This window comes from Rattus rattus, chromosome 9 (assembly GCF_011064425.1).
Source record: "Rattus rattus isolate New Zealand chromosome 9, Rrattus_CSIRO_v1, whole genome shotgun sequence".
NCBI lineage: Eukaryota > Metazoa > Chordata > Mammalia > Rodentia > Muridae > Rattus > Rattus rattus.
This window is the reverse complement of record NC_046162.1, coordinates 4,366,716-4,389,844: the sequence shown is the minus strand read 5'-3', so window position 1 is coordinate 4,389,844 and position 23,129 is coordinate 4,366,716.

The window sequence follows — 23,129 nt, the reverse complement described above, 5'->3', positions numbered from 1 at the left end:
CTCTCACATTATTTTTGCTCCTTCTTCCATGGTGTTCACTGGGTTTTAGAGGGGGTGGTTAAAAAAAAAAAAGTCCTACTTAGGGCTGAGAGCTGTGAGCTGTCCTTGAGCAGCCGTGAGGCAAGGCCTTCACTACTGCTCTTTGTGTGGGGCTGTGCTGAAGACTTTAATGAGTAGCACATTCTAAAATAACCATTGCAATGGATTATGGCCCTTAAGTGCTTTGCCATGAGTAAAATTGAATGCACCGGACTTTCATATGATTGGTAGGGAACTAGGTTTGTCTACAGGAGAATTGCCACAAACAAATGAGAGGCACATCACATATTACAGTGACTGTGATGTCACCCACCGGGTCATAGGCCACTTTCCATTCCAGTAATAATCCAGTGGTGTTAGCATTCTAAGCTCCGCCCCACAGTTACCTGGCAACAGCTAGCTGTGCCTGATACTACAGAAGGGGCTGCTTGCCCCCTTCTCACTTTCTTACTCTCTTTCCCTGTTCCCCCTCTGTCCCTTTTCTCCCCATTTCCCCTCCCCCTCTCTCTGCATGCTCATGGCCAGCCTCTATTTCTCTAACAGCCCTCGACACCTTTCTCTGCCTCTGCTACCCTCTTAATTCACCCCCCCATGCCTTGAATCAAATTCTATTCTATACTGTTCTGTCGTGTGGCTGGTCCCTCAGGGGAAGGGATGCCTCAGCATGGGCCTGCAGAGCCACCCCCTTTCTCCACACCTCCATAGAACATATCCCCCCTCTCTTTATCTTTTTTATAATCACATCAAGCGGGCCCCACTACCACACTTTAGCCCCCCCCCAAACCCCCAAGACCACAGGATTTAGGTTGAATGGAATAAATGAACTTAACCAAAGTATTCCATCTCTAAAGAGTGTTTTGTCATCTGCATGGTGGAAATAAAACTAAAACTTAACCTGAAAACTGTGGCAAGGAATAAGAGAGGTACCGGATACTCAGTGTCATGTTTTAGAATTTAGATAGAAGTTTAAGTAGTGGTGAAAAAGGAGGAGGATGAAGATGAGGAAGAGGAAGAGTGGGAGGAGGGTGAAGAAGAGGAGGATGAAGAATGGGAGGAGGAGGAAGAGGAGGAGGAAGGAGATTGGAATGCTACTAGGCAGGGTTGTTCTTTAGAGCTGATCCTGACTTAGGGAAAGGAAGAATTGTGCCATGAAGTTTTGTGTTGGGATTTTTTTTTTTCTGTGAGAACATCTCAACAGGGCACATGGATTGCTGATTTCCTAACAGCCGTGCCCTAAGGCCACCATTTTCCTTGCCTTTATTTGGTCTGTGGGTACAGGGAACATTCTGCTCTGCTGGCCGTAAGTCAAGACTGTGGGAGTCGAGGGCAGCTCTGGGCACTTGGCCGCTTGCTGGGTTGGGTACCGGCCAGTGAAGGGCAGCCACGGCCCATCAGTTCACGGGCAGCAGGAGCCCTCTCCCACTTGGCTCCATGCATGAATGCACCATGAGAATTTGCTCGGGCTCAGCCCAAGGTGCAATGGAGGGAGGAAAGAAGGGAGCATGGGGGCTCACTACCTTGAATGGAGACCATCAGAATTCTTGTTAGGAAATATTGGCGCAAAAGACACAAGGGGATAGAAAAACAAGCATGGCTTCTCCTAGCCAGAGCTCCCCACTGGAGACGGATTCCTCTCTCTGTGCGGTTTTGACTTAGCTCATAGCTATCTCCATTGACTTTTGTAATAACTATAGTTTCCAGTTTCTATATTTGAGTCACCAACCTCTGTGGTCTTACTGAGCCTAGAGGTGACTCCAGATAGAAAAGGAACACTTCAGGAGCACAAGAAGAGAAAAACCCCTCATTCTGGAGTCCACTTGCCACCTCTTGCCATCAAGGAAGTGAGATTTGAGCATGGTTAGGAACTGCTTGAGGTCATCCTCCATGCACTGATGCAAATATGCCATTTTCTAGGAATCTCACCAGAAAACCCGTTTACAGAGCAAGGACCCTTGTGCAATCCTCGTGGCTCCTGGTGCAGCCCTGGTGGCTCCTAGTTTTATCACATCAGATTATAATTCTAGCAAAGGCATCTCACTTATCAGCAGACAATGGGGGAGGCAGGGAGGAATTCTTAGCAGCTTTTGAGATGTAACTTGAGAGCCACCAAAATAGTGGCTACCAAGTGTGCCTTCCTCTCAAGGAGCCCTTACACTCAGGTATGTCTTACTCTCTGTAACTCTATCTTTTTTTTTTTTTGAGAACCCCACACTCACACTCTCAGGTGTGAGCTTTACTTCCTCCTGACTGCCCCTGTCTCTTAATCCTCATGCTCAAGCCTATTTTAAATAAAGTTGGTCATGCCAGACAACTTTGGACAAGCCCTCCATGCAGAGCTGCAAAAATAATCCCACCAGCAGACCCTAGGCTGATTTTGTTGCCTTGTCCCATGTGTGTTAAAAATACAGTTTAAAAAAAAATCTACTTAAAAAAAAAATCTCCTCTAGTCTGAACCCAAGGGCCCACCAGGGCATACTGCCCCTTGTCCAGGAAACTTGGAGTTTTAAAGACATTATCTTTCATGATGTTCATTTTCATGTGCATCTCATTGCCTGATCGGAAGAAGCGCAGCAATAATTGTAACAAATTGGCTGGTGGACATTGTCCAGACAGTGAAAATACCAATAAATACAACCTGGGGATAAACATTAAATGGAACACGCTGACAGTCCCCATGGAAATAGCACACAGTGCTAACATTCTCTCTCTCTCTGGAGGCTCAGATGAACAGGACCAAAGCCAGTTTCCGTGTTGACAATGGTAGACTTGAGGTTCCTGTTTACTTCCTTATATCCCTAGGGTCCTGAAGCATTTGTGATAAGGGAAGGCTACTCAGCTTTGGGTCAACCAGCTTGGACCACAAAGCCTTGGGCACAGGCCAGTTGCAGGCCAGCTGAGGCTGGGCTCTGGGGCTATGTCAGGAGGAGTGTGGATTTATGATAGGTGAATAAGGGGGAGAGAGACAGGGGGGGAGGGAGGAGAGAGCACGAGAGTGAGCAAGATGACTATAAAATGGGATACTGAGAGATCAAGATGAACATATAATAGGACACTGTATAGCAAAGTGATTAAGGCTTCAGCTTAAAGTATAAAAGGCAGCTGTCAGAAAGACTCGACAACCCTCCGCACTAAAGCTTCATTTAACAAAGCAGACTGTGTGAATGTGTGCGCGTCTGTATGTGTGTCTAAGTTCTGGAAAGGTTGATATTATGTAAATGACTTTTCAAGGGTCATGACACCAAGAAGAGGGCTTGGAGTGGTCTCTCCTGTCCCAGCTCTATAGACCACCCCACTCCCTCTTTCATAATGAACTGTCCATTCCTACTACAACTCATGTGTCCCTGGTCTGAATCTTTGTTCTAGAAATTTCATCGGAAGCCCTTTCCATTCAGATCCATATACCAACAGACTTCCTTCAGACTCACTGGGCCTGTATATAAACTTGTCTTCAACCTATTGCTTGCTTTGAACATATTTATTTGAAAATAATTGTAGATCATTGATACAAAAATATAGCTCTCACCTGGAGCTGACCCTGTGCCACAGCTCTCTGTACCCAGATCCTCCTGGAGAGAGCTGGTCTCTCAGTAGTGCTGACATATAGGCTTACAGGAGGGTCAAGTCACTGTGAGAGACAGCAAGACCAGCGAACACCAGAGATAAGCAGATGTCAAGAGGCAAGGGCAAGAACCTAAGTAACAGAAACCAAGGCCACTTGGCATCATCAGAAATCAGTTCCTCCACCACAGCAAGCCCTGGATATCCCAACACACCAGAAAAACAAAATTTTGATTTAAAGTCACAACTTATGATGATGTTAGAGGACTTTAAGAAGGACATAAATAATTCTCTTAAATAAATATAGGAAAACACAGGTAAACAGGTAGAAGCCTTTAAAGAGGAAACACAAAAGTCAACCAAATGGGTGAAGGAATTGAACAAAAACATCCAGGATCTAAAAATGGAAGTAGAAACAATAAAGAAATCACAGAGGGAGACAACCCTGGAGATAGAAAACCTAGACACGAGATCAGGAGCCATAGACATAAGCATTACCAACAGAATACAAGAGATAGAAGATCTCAGGGGCAGAAGATACAATAGAAAACATTGACACAACCATCAAAGAAAATGCAAAATCCAAAGAGCTCCTAACCCAAAAATCCCGGAAATCCAGGACACAATAAGATCAAACCTAAGAATGATAAATATAGAAGAGAGCGAAGATTCCCAACTTAAAGGACCAGTAAATATCTTCAGCAAAATTAGAGAAGAACATTTCCTTAACCTAAAGAAAGGGATGCCCAAAAACACACAAGAAGCCTACAGAACTCCAAATAGATTGGCCCAGAAAAGAAATTCCTTCCGTCACATAATAGTCAAAACACCAAATGCACAAAACAAAGAATATTAAAAGCAGTAAGGGAAAATGGTCAAGTAACATATAAAGACAGACCTATCAGAATTACACCAGACTTCTCACCAGGGACTGTAAAAGCCAGAAGATTCTGGGCAGATGTCATACAGACCCTAAGAGAGCACAAATGCCAGCCCAGGCTACTATATCCAGCAAAATTCTCCATTAACATAGATGGAGAAACCAAGATATTCCATGACAAAGCCAAATTTACACAATATCTTTCCACAAATCCGCCCTACAAAGGATAATAAATGGAAAACTCCAAAATAGGGAAACTATGCCCTAGAAAAAGCAAGAAAGTAATCTAACTTCAACTAACCCAAAAGAAGATAGCTACACAAACATAATTCCACCTCTAGAAACAACAGCAACAACAAAAACAACAAAAGAAAAAAAAACAGGAAACAACAATCATTGGTCCCTAATATCTCTCAACACCAATGGACTCAATTCCACAATAAAAAGACATAGACTAGCAGACTGCATACATACAGAAGATCCAGCATTTTGCTGCTTACAGGAAACACACCTCAGTGACAAAGACAGACACTAACTACTTCAGAGTAAAAGGCTGACAAACAATTTTCCAAGCAATTGGTTCCAAGAAACGATCTGAAGTAACCATTCTAATATTGAATAAAATTGACTTACAACCAAAAGTTATCAAAAAAGATAAAGAAGGGCACTTCATGTTCATTGAAGGAAAAATCCACTAAGACGAACTCTCAATTCTGAATAACTGTGCTCCAAATGCAAGGGCACCTCCATTCATAGAAGAAACCTTAATAAAGCTCAAAGCACACATTGTACCTTACACAATAATGGTAGGAGATTTCAACACCCTGCTCTCATCAATAGACAGATCATGGAAACAGAAACTAAACATAGACACAGAGACACCAACAGAAGTTATGAACCAAATGGACTTAACAGATATCTATAGAACATTTCCTCAAAAGAGTATACCTTCTTCTCAGCACCTCATGGTACCTTCTCCAGAATCGACCATATCATCAGTCACAAAATGGGCCTCAACAGATACAAGAAGATTGAAATAATCCCAGGCATTCTATCAGATCACCACGGACTAAGACTGGTCTTCAATAACAACAAAAACAACAGAAAGCCCACATACACATGGAAGCTGAACAATGCTCTATTCAATGATTAATTGGTCAAGGAAGAAATAAAGAAATTAAAGACTTTTTAGACTTTAATGAAAATGAAGTCACAACATTCCCAAACTTATAGGACACAATGGAAGCAGTGCTAAGAGGAAAACTCATACCTCTGAGTGCCTCCACAAAGAAACTGGAGAGAGCATACATTAGCAGCTTGACAGCACACCTAAAAGCTCTAGAACAAAAAGAAGCAAATACACCCAAGAAGAGTAGAAGGCAGGAAATAATCAAATTCAGGGCTGAAATCAAGTAAAAATAATAACTATACAGAGAATCAACAAAAGCAGGGGCTGGTTCTTTGAGAAAATCAACAGGATAGATAAACCCTTAGACAAGCTAACCAGAGGGTACAGAGAGAGTATCCAAATTAACAAAATCAGAAATGAAAAAGGAGACATAACAGAAACTGAGGAAATTAAAAAAAATCATCAGATTCCTACAACAAACACCTATACTCAACAAAACTGGAAAATCTGGATTAAGTGGACAATTTTCTAGACAGATACCAGGTACCAAAATTAAATCAGGATCAGATAAACCATCTAAACTGTTCCATAACCCCTAAAGAAATAGAAGCAGTCATTAAAAGTTTCCCAACCAATAAAAGCCCAGGATCAGATGGGTTTAGTGCAGAATTCCATTAGACCTTCATAGAAGACCTAATACCAATGCTGTCCAAACTATTCCACAAAATAGAAACAGAAGGAACACTACCCAATTCCTTCTATGAAGCTGCAATTACGCGTATACCTACACCACACAAAGACACAACAAAGAAAGAAAATTTCAGACCAATTTCCCTTATGAATATCGATACAAAATTACTCAATAAAATTCTTGCAAACCAAATCCAGGAACACATCAAAATGATCATCCATCATGATCAAGTAGGTTTCATCCCAGGGATGTAGGGATGATTCAATATACGGAAATCCATCGATGCAATCCACTATATAAACAAACTCAAAGGAAAAAAACACAATCATCTCATTAAATGCTGAGAAAGCATTTGACAAAATTCAACACCCCTTCATATTAAAAGTCTTGGAAAGATCAGGATTTCAAGGCCCATATCTAAGCATAGTAAAAGCAATATACAGCAAACCAGTAGCCAACATCAAATTAAATGGAGAAAAATACAGCTCTCAATGGAGAAACAAATACTTTGTCCTGGAGCCAAATACCAATGATTATGGTCTGAGATTCAAATTCTATGTTCATGAAGTTTTATAATAGGACAAAGAAAATCAGGATCAAGATACTTTTCAAATACATTAGTGAAAACATCAGACAGGCAGTGATAGATAAAAGCCTCAGCCCTGTTCTTCAGATGCAGTCTGACCACACTCTCAATTCTTAGGATGGTGGAGACTAGAGATCAATTAGAACATACCAAAGGATTTACCTAATAGTCACAAAGACATTAAGTCACATATGGAGATGGGTGTTAAATGGCCACTAGGGGGTCAAGAGAGCCCAAGATAATTTGTAATTAGATCCTGGACTTGTAACCATCCAACCTCTCCATAATCATTGGCGTTCCAAGCAGCCTGTGGGCTAGCCCCTCCTGGAATTTTCCTCCACAGTGCTCCCTGTTGACCAAGCATCACATTTTGTGTACAAAGGAGGTTATACTCTTATTAAATATTATTGAATATCTATCACTGCAAGGAAGCCTCATTCCTAAGCTCTGTAGATGAGGCTCAGTCATATGACTATGAGCACCCTCAGGAGAGGAGGGGTCAGTAAAACCACTAAGAAAGAACGTCCTGGGTTATCTGTTAAAATCTACAAGCCATTATGATCTGATCTGAATGTTTTTAATCCTCTGTATTGGACATAATGTGCTATATAATATAAGTAACATACTTAAAATTAAGATAACCAAGACTGTTATTTTACCTAACTAATCAAAGATAACATAAAGGAAATGGGAATTTTCAATAACAAAAAATTATGAATTTTTAAGCATAGACTGATGATCGTTTTCCCATACTTACAGTTTTTTTTTTATTCTATGAACTTTTGTGCTTTTTATTTGGGGTATTTAAATAAATATATTACCTTATATTAAATAAATATATTACCTTAACATTTTAGTATTTCTTTTGGCCTCATGTGGAGTGACAATCTCTACTTCGTAGAAAAAGTCTTAGAAAAAAAGACAGAAATGTCTCTACTAACTCATCCTTTTTATTTGTGACTATTAGCCTGGTCTAGTTTCTTATCTTGGTATTGTGCTAGATTTAATTCTTGAGGGTAAATGGAAAATTATGTTACAGAAGAAAATAGGTAACAACAGAGTATTTTATTTTTTTCTTTTAACATAATTGTCTTTTACTGTGTACCAAATATTAACAGTGATCAAAATAAGAGTTCAGATTTATTTGAAATAAGAATTTTATAGGCCTTGTATGTACAGCTTAATCTTGTTTGGTTTTTTATCATAACAGTTAGGAAATGGGAATCTGGTGGGAATCGCTGTGATGTTGTCTAATTTAATTTTTAAAGTATCATTTAGCTATAATATAGGTCACCTCAAATACTCATTTGATCAAGAATTATTAGCTATGAAGGTACAGAGCATCACAAACATCATTGTTAGGGACAGATGTGTTTTGTATAATTTATATAGAAGATTTTGCCCCAATCTCTGACTACAGTAAATGAAGTTAAAGTTCCTTTAAAGTTTTCAGTCTTCTGGGCATAGTGCAGGTCCTTTTAGAGTGTTAAAATCATTGTGCCTTAACATTTTTTTTTCCAAAGGTGGTATCCTGGGTCATGCTTTTTATTTTTTTTTATTTTTTTTTTTTTTATTAACCTTATGTACATTTTCGGTGTTATTCCCTTTCCGGTTTCCGGGCAAACATCCCTTCCCTCCCCCTTCCTTATGGGTGTTCCCCCCCCTCCCCCCCATTGCCGCCCTCCCCGACAGTCTAGTTCACTGTGGGTTCAGTCTTAGCAGGACCCAGGGCTTCCCCTTCCACTGGTGCTCTTACTAGGATATTCATTGCTACCTATGAGGTCAGAGTCCAGGGTCAGTCCATGTATAGTCTTTAGGTAGTGGTTTAGTCCCTGGAAGCTCTGGTTGCTTGGCATTGTTGTACATATGGGGTCTCAAGCCCCTTCAAGCTCTTCCAGTTCTTTCTCTGATTCCTTCAACGGGGGTCCCGTTCTCAGTTCAGTGGTTTGCTGCTGGCATTCGCCTCTGTATTTGCTGTATTCTGGCTGTGTCACTCAGGATCGATCTACATCCGGCTCCTGTCGGTCTGCACTTCTTTGCTTCATCCATCTTGTCTAATTGGGTGGCTGTATATGTATGGGCCACATGTGGGGCAGGCTCTGAATGGGTGTTCCTTCAGTCTCTGTTTTAATCTTTGCCTCTCTTCCCTGCCAAGGGTATTCTTGTTCCCCTTTTAAAGAAGGAGTGAAGCCTTCACATTTTGATCATCCGTCTTGAGTTTCATTTGTCCTAGGCATCTAGGGTAATTCAAGCATTTGGGCTAATAGCCACTTATCAGTGAGTGCATGCCATGTATGTCTTTCTGTGATTGGGTTAGCTCACTCAGGATGATATTTTCCAGTTCCATCCATTTGCCTATGAATTTCATAAAGTCGTTGTTTTTGATAGCTGAGTAATATTCCATTGTGTAGATGTACCCATTTTCTGTATCCATTCCTCTGTTGAAGGGCACCTGGGTTCTTTCCAGCTTCTGGCTATTATAAATAAGGCTGCTATGAACATAGTGGAGCACGTGTCTTTTTTATATATTGGGGCATCTTTTGGGTATATGCCCAAGAGAGGTATAGCTGGATCCTCAGGCAATTCAATGTCCAATTTTCTGAGGAACCTCCAGACTGATTTCCAGAATGGTTGTACCAGTCTGCAATCCCACCAACAATGGAGGAGTGTTCCTCTTTCTCCCACATCCTCGCCAGCATTTGCTGTCACCTGAGTTTTTGATCTTAGCCATTCTCACTGGTGTGAGGTGAAATCTCAGGGTTGTTTTGATTTGCATTTCCCTGATGACTAAAGATGTTGAACATTTCTTTAGGTGTTTCTCAGCCATTCGGCATTCCTCAGCTGTGAATTCTTTGTTTAGCTCTGAACCCCATTTTTTAATAGGGTTATTTGTCTCCCTGCGGTCTAACTTTTTGAGTTCTTTGTATATTTTGGATATAGTGCCTTAACATTTTTAATATTATTAGAGTAATCCAGTTGATTGGACACATTTATCATCACCTCCACATTTTTAATAGGAAAAAGATTTCTAAGAGTTTGAATTTCAATCATAAATACCTGGGGGCTGGAGAGGTGGCTCAATGGTTAAGAGCACTGGCTACTCTTCCAGGGGACCTGGGTTCAGTTCACAGTGCCCACATGTTTGCTCATAGCTACCAGTAACTCCCATTCCAGGGGATCAAATGCCCTCTTCTATTCAGCTCAGGCAAAGGCACAAACAAGGTACACCTTCCCCAAATCCCCCCTAAAATCACACAAAGTAAATTCCCATTGGAAAAGGAACACAGCACTGAACACAACTCACAGAAAGAAGAACCAGAATGAATTTGTATAGAGGCAATGTCAACATTCGCTGTAAACAAAATACTGACTAGGTCTGACCATACTCAGCTTCCCAGATAGAACGGCCATCGCCAAACATTGCATGTTCCTGAAGAGAAGTCCATTTGGAGGATGACTACCACATAGGCATGTTCATACTGCCTTTAAACTTCATGACTGAGCACATGTATCAAAGGAAAGTCAAATAGGGACACCCAAGTCACCTTTGTGTGTGACAGCCAGGAAGTCTGTGACTGAAAATAGTGGAGGCAAAGCTTAGACCACTGTAAGTCTTGCCTAGATCCATGAGTGCTGCTATAACCAAATGTGACAAACCATATTATTTAAAAGGAACAGAAAGTTAGTTCCTACAGTCCTGAAGATTGGGGAGTGTAAGGTGAAGGTCTATCTTTGGTATCTAGGGAGGGTTGCTGTTTGCCTCCAAGATGGCGGTTACAGGGCATTCTCAGATAGCACATACGAGGCTACTTTTAGGGCCCCTCTGAGACACCAACCCATTGCAAGCATGCTATCTTTCTTTCTGATTTGCCTCATAAAATACTGCAAACACACAGAGAGGTGCAACCAAGCAGCAAACTAAACACAATGACTTATGCAGAGTTCATTCCTTCAGGAATGACTAGCCTATGGACCCAGATGTGTCCTCCAGACTCCTACTCTCCTTTCTACTACTTGCCATCAGCCCAGGGGTAACCTGGGCAAAGGGGCCTGATGGAAAAGATAACATCTTACTCAATGATTTCAGCAGATTGTTGAGATTCCCATTGGCTTATCTTGGACCATGAAGCTGTGCCACATGGCCAACAGGATGTGGTTCTTTGACTGACTGAATATCACATCTGCCCCTGCAGCCAAGGTCTAGGACTACATATGACTAAGGCACAGAGGCTGAGCTCCCCAAGGAGACAGGCTGCTGGCAGGATGAGGCACAGAGGCCCCTAGGACAGAGTCACAGAATGTTCCCAGCAGCAGACAAACCGGAAGGGCTTACTGAAGGCAACCCTTTGCTCTTTAATTGCTTTCTGTTACATGGCAAGGGGCATGGATGCTGCTTTCATAGCTGTGGGTTACAGAACAGATTCCATTCACTGTCAAGTCAGGGAGGAGTTTTTGGTAGTCCTAAAAATTGGAAAACAAGCGAGAACTCTTCATTCATCTTTCCCAAGCAATCATCGGGAACCAAACGAATGAAGGATGGTATTCACAGTTACAAACACTCAGAAATTCCACCCACCAAGCATCCCTCCCATGACAGGCGCTGGTCCCGGGTTCCTGCTCACTCTCGGATCGCCTGATGCTTTTAATAATGAATTGGTTCTGGACAGTTCTTCTGGCCAGGCCTCAGTGATGCGTGCTGCATTCTGTCTCTCAATTTCCTGTGGAATTCCTTCTTCCCCCTTTTCTTTTATCTTTTTGTCTTTTTGGAATTTTAAAAATTCCTTCCTTCCCCCAGCTTAAATCTACTTCTTGGCTATTTATAAGAGAGGAGCCACCCAGAGGTGGACTAGTTTTTCAAACAGACAGACCAGTTTTGTCCTCTTCCTTACTTGAATGTGGGAGTGAAATGCACCCAGACCCAGTTTAGCCTCTAGAGGATGTTGGTAGCAGTCAGAATGTTCCACAACAAGCAAATAGACAGACAGAAAACTCGCCAACTCAAATGGGCCCAGATGTTGCAGGGATTTCATGGCTCCTGTAACTCAATGTGTAGAAAAGATAAGGCATCAGGGACGGTTTAACCGGCTTGCACACTATCCGGCTTCTCTCTAGATGGGACAGGGGTTCTTGTCTTCTTTACATGGAGGTGTACTCGGTCCTTGGAACAGCATCTAGAAAGATGTTTTTGAATGGACACACTTACACCCACCTCTCTCTGTAGGTTGACTTGGTCTTACGCAGTACAGAGTAGTGGCTAGGTAAGGTTTCTGTACCCTCCCCTACTCCATCATGGCTCCCGTGGGCACCCACTGTCTTTATTGTCCAGTTAAATCTTTACCAAGTGAGTCAAGACCAAAGCTTCTGTAACTTTAGGAGGCAAAGACGCTGTCCTGTCTGTTTTAGATATCCTCCTGCCTCATGCAGAGAGACGCCTTGACAATCCCACAAATGAGCGGCTGCCTCCTAGCCAGCAGGACAATGAGCTAAAGTCAACCGCTAGTCCCTCTGACCTGTGCGATTTCAAACTGGGAGCAAAACCCTTCCAAACCATAATGCTGCCAGTTGGTGACAAAGGAGCACGTGGAAGCCTTACCCTTTCCTCTGAGACAGCCCTGAATGCTGTGCCGTGGTTAAGGAACACCAAGGTCACCCCAGGGCAGCCTCCAGCCCCACTTCCCATACTGATGGCCCTTTCCAACTCCAGATGTTTGAATCCCAGCCCTTTCTGCTCACGGAGCCTCCCATTCGTGCACATCATTTTTCTTAAATGGCAAACCGTGCCCAGTGAAGAGGTAGTAGGATAGCTGGCTATTTGTTTCAAATGTTTAACAAAATGTTTCGGTCCTTTTACTTAAAGAAAATATTGCATGCCCTTGGGCTGCACTCTTGATGGAAAAACTGGTAGAGTGTGGACTAGAGAAGAGGACTCTGCCAGGCCTGGGCAGATGACTGATGGCTGAGCCCTAGGTGGGGAGGAGGCGTAGACAGGCTAAGAAGCCAGAGAGAGCACAGAGAGAAATCCCCAATTCCTCTGATTTGGGTGCAGTAGTAGCCGGGCCCGTGGCCATAGAATCCACACAGGGGCCACTAAGTCAGTTATACACACACTGTGTTTCCTAACTTTCTGTGAGCCTGTACAAGACAGACAATAGTAGCCGCTGGATGCTTGGTTGGTCTCCTTGTTTAGCCCATAATCAGTCTTACTTACCCTTCCATGGAAGTGGGGAGCTGTGTGGTGGATGACAGGAGCAGGAGGTGCAGACAAAAACCCACTTAAAATACTTTCTGTTTGTTCATTTGTTTTGTGAGAGAACTCGGTAGCCCAGGCTAGACCTGACTTCTCAATCCTTTAATAGTCTCCTGGGGGGTGAGTTTATAGGCACATGTTGTCACACACGACTTGAGAATCTCTTCTAGAGGAGTGGTGGGGACCCATAGGCAGAAGCTGCCTGGGAATGGGGGACAGGCAGCGTTTCCAAGAAGGGTCTCAATAAGACACATAGAGCAGGCTTAATGCTTGCCTGGGAAACAAAGCCAGCAGAGAAAGGTCATTCTATAGAAGACAAGAGGAAGCTGCAAAGGACCTTGGAGTCAACCAGGCACAAGGCAGAGCAGCGTCAATCTCATGTTTAGAGCCACAGGTTTAATCTGTGGATTGGTCCACATTGCTTCACCCTCCCGGACAGGCCTGACCTTTTCTTTCCATGTCCAGTTCTCAGCATCTTCCTGTCTTCCCATAACCATTCCCGAAGACCTGGAAACCTTCCCCACATCCCTGTCCTCTCTGGCATGGCTTGCACAGCCACATGAGGATGCTACATGCTCACCTGAGCTCTGTTCTCCACCACTACACCTTCCTGCCCCCTGAGCCACACTTGCAGAAACAGTGGGAACTGTGTGGATGGGGCCTAGGCCAGCTCTGCCCCTGGAAAGGAGGTGGCCGTTGTGTGCTACTAACTGGTTAGCTGTAGGTCTCAGAAGTGTCTATGGGCCTTGGTTCCATGTCCGGCCATAGCCAGTCATCTGCTCCCAGCCCAGGATGCCTAGATCTCAGGGATCCTGTCCTTACACCTTCCCCCCTTTTCTGAATGTATTGTGGGATTTTGAAAAGTCACAGCAAAAGATGATTTTAGGGAGCATGCATGGAGAATTGATCTTGTATCTCTTTTCTGCCATTTAATCACTTTCTCCCCCCCTCCTGCTCTCTCTGTTTCTCCTTTTCCTTCTCCCATCCCTCTTCTCTTTCTTAAACATGGGCCCTTGCATGGGAACATGCATGCACTCACACACACAGGTGCACACACACACACATGCATGTGCACACACAAGCTCGATTGCTCTCTCTCTCTCTCTCTCTCTCTCTCTCTCTCTCTCTGTGAATATTAGATATGGAAGCAATTATCTTAGGTTGCAGTAATCAGTTTTATATAACTAGAGCTGGGAAGTTCTGAATAAATGCCATACCCATTAACAATGCATGCTCCGTCCAAGAATGTTCTCTGTTTCTCTCTCGCTCCCTCTCACCACCCCCCATTCCCACCATTCCCCCTCCCCCCGCCAACTGGACTGGACAATGTTGAATCCTGAGGGGGAAACCAGCACATGTTCTTAGAGCGGACAGTCACCCCTGCACTCTGTGGTGTAGCGCTGATGAACACACCAACGTAAGGGAAGCTCTAATTGAAGCCATCACGGTGCGAGCAGGGCCCAGCTTTACAAAGCACACCCAACTGAAATCCCACATGTTGGCTTCTAACCCTCCTGGACGGCCAGCATAAGAGAATATTTCTGGCTGTTCTAGCCACGTGGCCAAAACAGGACAAGAATGGCCCTTTTCCTGGGTAGAGGCACTGGTTGTCAGGGGTCCAAGATGGCCTTTGATAATGCTGTTGCTGGGTTGACGAAAGGGCAGGCATAGGAAAAAATAACCCTGAGAAACAGAGGTGTCTGGGTGGGGGCTCTTGCGCCAGCACACATCCACCCCCAGTTTGTGCGTGTCAGCCTGAGCTGGGCAGCCCGTCCTGCTTGGTTTCACACATCCTTCGATGTGCGGATTCCCATGTGACACAGAGGGGGAGCACATCTTCCTCTCAGAATTCCTGGCTGGTGATTCATAGCGTGGCTATTCAGCTGTTCTCTCTCCTGGGGCCATCCCTAGGGATGAGCCCCCTGATATTCGGTCCTTGGTGCTGACTTTCTGGCTGGGGATGGAAATTGCTGAGTGGCCCCCAACAGATCTGAACCAGGAATGACCAAAGGAATCCTGGGTATGTGCGCCCTCCGGCCAGCTGCTGCGGGAGCTGTTGAGTGCTGGATAGCTTGACTCAGATCCCCTCAGGTCATTTCCACAGCACTTCACACACCCTGGAAAGCCGGAAGCCTCCTGTGTCACCTAACAATGCAAGTTAGTGGTTAAGAGTTTCCTCCCCACATGCCAAGTCTGTGGACAACCCCCCCTTCCCATCCTAGGTACCTCCTTCACCAGGAGAACATGTTGGGTGTCGCTGACTCCCAATGTCCCATCTCTTTTTGCAAGGATGGGTCCTCCTTGCTAAAAAGCATGCAACAGCATTGCTGCCTAATGCATGGGGGCCACCCTACCCGGAAGAGGTGGCACAGCTCGGAGAACAGGAGCGTGTGTGCAGCCCAGCTCTGCCCTGAGCCTCAGAAGCCTGCACCAGAGCAGCAGGGAAGTCCCTGGGTGTCTGCAGAGCAGGTGGCCTCCATCTGAACACCAGCCCTGTCAGCTGTTGAGAGCCCTAGTTGGAAGAAGCATTCCAGGGACATTCTTTCTGTCTGGAGCGGGGACTTGGCCTGAACCTTGAACCAAAAAAGCAGAACAAGCTGCACCAGTTTGCTCCACCTCAAAACAAATGCCTTTCTTTTTCTTTCTTTTTTTTTTTGCCCCCCCCCCTCTTTTTTTTAATAGCATCGAGAACCAAACCCCAGTTCTGGGGTTGGCGTGTTTTGTTTTCCCACTGGGGAACAATTAAGGAACAAGACAAAACTGAACCTTCTGACGTGACTGAAGGGGAGGAGGGCCTCTGTATGGGCCTTGAGTTTATTCAGTTGGTGCTCACGCCTGCCAACCCTAGAAGGCAGGGCAAAGTATGCAGAGATGACATGAGGGTGTCTACAGGATGGAGAGGCTGAGGTGACCGGAGCTCTGTCCTGGGGATGGTGCTGGCAGCCTGTGTGGGGAGAAATGTGTGATGTTTGAAGCCTCCGGCAGCCATAGGAAAGAGTACAAAAACCACCAGATACAGAAAGCCCACAACATACCCTTCTTCCTGAGGAGAAGTGATTTTTTTTCCCCTTCCATGCTGCATGGCCTTTTCCCCTCGGTTATGCATGGTGGTACCTAAGAAATCACCCCACAATGCTGTTCTTCATTACTGAGGGACATTTTTATTTTTATCTTTATTAACTTGAGTATTTCTTATTTACATTTCGATTGTTATTCCCCTTCCCGGTTCCCGGGCCAACATCCCCCTAGCCCCTCCTCCTCCCCTTCTATATGGGCTTCCCCTCCCCATCCTCCCTCCATTACCACCCTCCCCCCAACAATCACACTCACTAGGTGTTCAGTCTTGGCAGGACCAAGGGCTTCCCCTTCCACTGGTGCTCTTACTAGGATATTCATTGCTACCTATGAGGTTGGAGCCCAGGGTCAGTCCATGTATAGTCTTTGGGTAATGGCTTAGTCCCTGGAAGCTCTGGTTGCTTGGCATTGTTGTTCATATCGGGTCTCGAGCCCCTTCAAGCTCTTCCAGTTCTTTCTCTGATTCCTTCAAGGGGGTCCCGTTCTCAGTTCAGTGGTTTAATGATGGCATTCGTCTATGTATTTGCTGTATTCTGGCTGTGTCTCTCAGGAGAGATCTACATCCGGTTCCTGTCGGCCTGCACTTCTTTGCTTCATCCATCTTATCTAGTTTGGTGGCTGCATATGTATGGGCCACACGTGGGGCAGGCTCTGAATGGGTGTTCCTTCTGCCTCTGTTCTAATCTTTGCCTCTCTATTCCCTGCCAAGGGTATTCTTGTTCCCCTTTTAAAGAAGGAGTGAAGCATCCACATTTTGGTCATCCTTCTTGAGTTTCATGTGTTCCGTGCATTTAGGGTAATTCAAGCATTTGGCTAATAGCCACTTATCAATGAGTGCATACCATGTGTGTTCTTCTGTGATTGGGTTACCTCTCTCAGGATGATATTTTCCAGTTCCATCCATTTGCCTATGAATTTCATAAAGTCATTGTTTTTGATAGCTGAGTGGTATTCCATTGTGTAGATGTACCACATTTTCTGTATCCATTCCTCTGTGGAAGGGCATCTGGGTTCTTTCCAGCTTCTGGCTATTACAAATAAGGCTGCTGTGAACATAGTGGAGCACGTGTCTTTGTTATATGTTGGGGCATCTTTTGGGTATATGCCCTAGAGAGGTATAGCTGGGTCCTCAGGTAGTTCAATGTCCAATTTTCTGAGGAACCTCCAGACTGATTTACTGGGGGACATTTTTACTCCTCTATGTATGTTGCTGTGAAAACAAACACACAAACAAGCAAAGCCTGTAGAACATATGGGAAGAATGGCTGTCCGAGCTCACGGTTTCCAGGGGATTTTAGTCCAGCCTGGTAGGAAGGCAGAGAGAGCAGCAGGAGCAACCCTTTCTTAGGTCAGGTGGGTGGAGGGAAGCCTGTTGGGTACCTGTAAAAAAGTTAAACATAGTTCAGGTATAAATTTAGCAAGTAAGTGTGTTTTGGGGTCTTACCCTCCCTTTTTCTGTTTATGGCTTGGTTCAGTCTATGTCTTCCAGAGCAACCATCCACACGGCACTAATTAAGACATCTGTGGGGGTTGGGGATTTGGCTCAGTGGTAGAGCGCTTGCCTAGGAAGCTCAAGGCCCTGGGTTTGGTCCCCAGCTCCAAAAAAAAAAAAAAAAAAAAAAAAAAAGACATCTGTGGAGCTCCTAAAAGTGAAATTCTGAAGCCTAGATGCCTGTCATTCTGGAACTTTCCAGAATGTTCTTTAAGTGCTCGGCACCACCTGAGACAGCGCCGGCCTTTCGTGGCTGTGAGAAGCCTGAAGATGGAGTTTCCCAGCGCTGTGCCACCTCTGAGCCCCCTCCTCAGATTCTCAGTCCCCAAGGAGAAAAACCCTCAGATCTGATCATTTTACCACAAGGAGAGGCTCAGGGAACCTAAAGGAAAACTGAGGTATATAATTCCTCTGATGGGCGCACTGCCATGGTCTGCTGGAGGGTGGAATTCATCTCTCCAGATTGGACCCGGACGTCAGCTCCTTATTCTGTCCTTGTCTGTCCTAGGGGCCAAGGCTCCGAACTATCAGCAGCTGCACAGCCTTCTCCATTTGTCCTCTAGCCACTTCTCCCCCCCACCCCCACCCCCGCATTCAGGGACACGAAGTGTTAGGCCCTGGACAGAGTTTCAAGGGCCCTGACTTCTTTTGGGGTGGTCATCTCTCAAGATTTATCCCCATGAGGGAAAAGGGTTTGTGTAACTGCTGCCCACAGCTCACTCTCCTTTGAGATCCCTAGCCAGCATAAGGCTGGGTTGTATCCCAGGTTCTAAAACAAGTTCACATCTCTGCGAGTGGGTCCTTCACACTTAGCCTTCTTCACTGGGGTCGTGTGAGCGTTCCCAGATGCCTGGTCCCAGCGTCCTCCACAGACTTTCTGGTGCTGGTCTCTGGGCAGTGGGGTGGATCGGGGCAATGAGTTCAAGTACAGTGGCATAGGCGAGTTCTACTCAACATCCAAGGTGGTCAGGGACTCGGGGAGCACTATTTATGGAGCCTTGAACCCCTTCATTATGAGACGGTGCCATTCGGATGTTTTTGGGCATGTGTTGAGGTATGTAATTAGCCTACCCTTGGCTTTGAGCTTCCAGGACACAGACAGAGTCACACACGAGGATCTCAGACATCTCGCCGCCCTGTCAGATTCCAGGAAAAGTGACAGGGCTACCTCAGCTCGTCTTCCCAGACTTGACCTGGACAAATCAAGGGGTCCAAGTTCAGGTGAAATCCAGAAGCCAGTGACAGGCTTCTTGGGGGGAGCATCATTTTCATCTTCTGTAAGTTAGGTGATGAACCCACGTCAAGTGTTACTCATCATACAGATAAGCTCTCTGCCGTTAAAACCAGAAGGGTCAGAACAACAAAACAAAGACAGTCAGCACTATACAGCTCAGAGTGGGGGAGAGGTATCCACAAGCACACACTGACGTGAATAAATGATTAATAAATTAATAAGTAGGAAAGAGAGGATAGTCTAAATAGAAAAAAATTAAGAATGCATATAGCTCCCCCATTTTAAAGAAGCTGGAACATAACTCATCCTCGGATGTGAGTTACACAGTTAGGTGACTCTGTCACGGCATGAATGCTTATATGGACCTACATGGTCTAGCCCACGACAGGCACCATGCCCCAGGCTACACAGGATACACCACTGTCTGGGTAGATTGTTCATTGAATGCCATTGTATAACACATGACTCCATCCGAGACCAACACCTCCTCACATCCTTGAATGAATTCACATCTTTCCCCAGTGCTTTCTGTTTATCCCACAGGTTCTGGATATCTTCATTCACAACATTTAATAGGCCCTATATGGAGGAGCTCCTAGCCATGAGTCTTCTTTAGGTTGGGGTCACTTGAAGTGCGCGGTACCCAGGCCTACACAGCACTCTAGGGCTGTGCTGTCCACGGTGGTGACCCTGGGAAGCCACTGAGAACTCGCAAGATGTCAGAGGTAAAGATACTGAGTGGCTGAAAACACATCAGACATTAGAAACCTTGGTGTGGCTCCTCACTGGTTGCTTTATGCTGATTGTGTTGAATGAACATTGTATGAATATACTGGGCTAAATATATTACCAGATTTATTCTTTCTACTATTTTCCTGTTCTTCTCTTTCTCCTTCTTCTCTTCATTATTTTTTTTTAATTGTGACAGGGTCTCTTGGAGCTCAGGATGGCCTCAGACCTGTTATATAGCTGAGAATAACCTTGAACTTTTAAGCCACTATGTCTAGTTTTTGAGGATGCTAGAGCGTCTGTTTCTTTTCTGTTTAAAACTACGGCTAAGGGCAATGCCTGCCCAGTATGCCTGAAGCCCTGGATTCAATTACAAGTACTTCAGAAACAAAGCAAATGATGCAGGGTGCCCGAAAGCAGTCCCCAAAGGTAATTTTACAGCTATAGCAAAACAACCAGAAAGATGTCAAATACATAGTTGAAATATACCTTGGAGTCTTGTGAAAACTTGAGCAAACCAAGCTAAAAATCAGTGAGTGGAAAGAAACTATTCAGAGCAGGAGTTAATGAAATGGAAACATAGAACAATACAAAGAAACAACGAAACAAAGAGTTGGTTCTTTGGGACAGTAAGCAAGAATGATAAAACTTTAGTGAAATGAACCAAAGGAAAGAGAAGACCCAAATGAATAGAATCAGAAGTGGAAAAGGAGACATCACAACAGATATCAACAAAATTCAGAACATCGTTAGACTTGCTTTGCAACGAAAACTAGAATGAAGACACAAGAAAGAAACTGTAGATCAATATCCTACGTGATCACAGGTGCAAGATACTTCTCAGTAAAATACTTGGAAGCCAAATTCAAGGACACGTCAAAAAGATCACACCCTGGACTGAGTTAGCTTAATTCTAGAGATGAAAGAGTGTTGGAGGAATGGCGGGGCCACCTCTAGATAAATGCTAGGGGTTGTGTGGCTGCAAAAGCATCTCCCGCAGGAGGCCCTAGGATTACTAGTGCCAATAATGCCAGCCAATCAGGAACTGCTGTCTAGAAGGGATACTTTCTTGGGACCACTGGGGGTGTGGGCGGAGGGTATTAAAGGAGCTTGCAGCTGTGCTCAGATGAGCTTTCGGCAGCATTTCTAACTTGCTCCTGGAGTCTGTGGCGTTGACTCTATGCCAACTCACCCACAACCCCCAAGGGCAGGTAGGGCTGGGCAGAGAACTGTCCAAGGCACACAGGCAACAAAAAGGTGGTTCAAAATAAGCAAATCGAGAAACGTGATACATCACATAAACTACATCAAGCATACAGTCACATGATCATTTCAGTAGCTACCAAAGGGCTTTTGATAAAATTACATATCACTTATGATAAAAGCCCTGAAGAGACTAGGAATAGAAGGGACACGTCTCAGCACAATGAAGACTACACAGGACAAACCTGTAGCCGGCATCAAACTAAGTGGAAACACTGCAAGCATGTCCACTAAGGTGAAGAAGAAGATAGAGTACCCACTTTCCCCACTCTCCTTCACTGCAGCATTAGCAATCATAGCTAGAGTAATAAGAAGAGAAGGAAATAAGGAGAGAGAGAGAGAGAGAGAGAGAGAGAGAGAGAGAGAGAGAGAGAGAGCTCGGAGTTGAGACAGAGTCTGTCATCTGCCTGGAATGTACCAAGTATGGTAGTCTGGTTGGCTAGCAAGCCTCAGGGATCTGCTTGTCTCTACCTTCCCAGTGTGAGGTAAGAGTGGTGTCCCCATACCCTCAGTGCTGGGGATAAGAGGGGTGTGTCCCCATTTCCTCCCTGTCGTTTTTACATGGATTCTGGAGATCAAACTCAATTCCTCATGCTTATGACACAAAATCTTATCAACCAATCTGTCTCTTTAGCTCATCCCATTCTTAGATTTGATAAACACCTTAAGCAAAGTGGCAGAATGCAAACTAATTTTTAAAAAAATCAGCTTCCTTGCATACCAATAAAGAACAATGAGAAAGAAATAAGGGAAACTTATTCACAGTTCCCTAACAATTACCTTGGAATAAACCTAATGGAGTAAACGAAAGGCCTCCACAATGAAAGTTCTGCAACACTGAGGAAAGAAATGGAAGGCTTTTGACCAGAAGGTGGGAAGCCTTCTACACAGGGTCTGGATGAATTAATGCTGTGAGATCATCGATCTCACTGAAAGCAGTGGACAGATTCACTCCTCATCAACATCCAATGCCATTCATGACAGAAACAGAAAGCAACCTTAAGATTAACATGTATGCACAAAAGGCCTATATAACCAACGTAATTCTGAAAAAAGATTCTGGGAGTATCACCCTGATTTCAAATCACCCTATAAAGCCACAGTAACAATGTGGCATGATTATGGCTCAGAAACAGCCACGTGGCTCCAAGGAACAGAATAGAGTCCCCAGTATAAACCCACATGGATACAGCAACATGGTTTTTGACAAAGATGCCAAGAGTATGCTTTGCAGAAAGAGCTTCTCCAACAAGTGGAGGTGAGAGAACTTTATATACTCAGGTAGAAGATGGAAACTAGTTCCTTGTCTCTCTCCTTGTACAAGAATTAATTCCAAATGGATCAAAGACCCAATACTATGAATGTTTCAAAGGAAAAAAAAAACCAAACTGTAGGCACAAGCAAGCCCTTTCTTAATTTTTAAAAGATTTATTTATTCATTTTATGTATGAGTGCTCTGTCTGCATGTGCACCTGTATGCCAGAAGAGGGCATGAGATCCTATTTCAGATCATTATGAGCCACCATGTGGGTGCTGGGAATTGAGTTCAGGACCTCTGGAAGAGAAGACAGTGCTCTTCACCACTGAATCATCTCCCCAGCTCCCAAGCAGCCTCTCCTTTACTGCTCAATGTTTTATGTAAAATGGTACCCTATTTGCATATAACTGAGAGCTCGGGAAATTAGACAGCTTTGGCACAGCAAAGGAAACAATCCAGTGAAGAGGCAGCCCATAGAATGGAAGAAAATCTCTGCTAACCAAATATCTGACCGAGGATGAGTAGCTATAATATACAAAGAACTTTAAAGACTAAACAAGAATACAAACAACTCAATAGATAACTGAGTGAATGAAACAGACAATTCTCCAAAGAGGAGATACGATGGTCCAAAAAGCATATGAAAATAAATGTTCAATCTCATTAGCTATCCAAAAATGCAAATTAAAACTGCATTGATATTCTATCTCCCTCCAGTCAGCATGTCTGCTTTATCAGAACAACAAATGCCGGTAAGGATATGGCCCAAAGAGAGCCCTTTATACACTGCCGGTGCGACTGTAAATCTGTACAGAATCATTTTGGCAGTTTCTTCAAAACATGATCCAGCCGTACCACTCCCGAGTGTTTTCCCAAAGGTAACAGATCACTGTGTGTCCATGGTTACTGCAGCACAATTCACAACAGGTCAGTTAGGAAACCATCTTA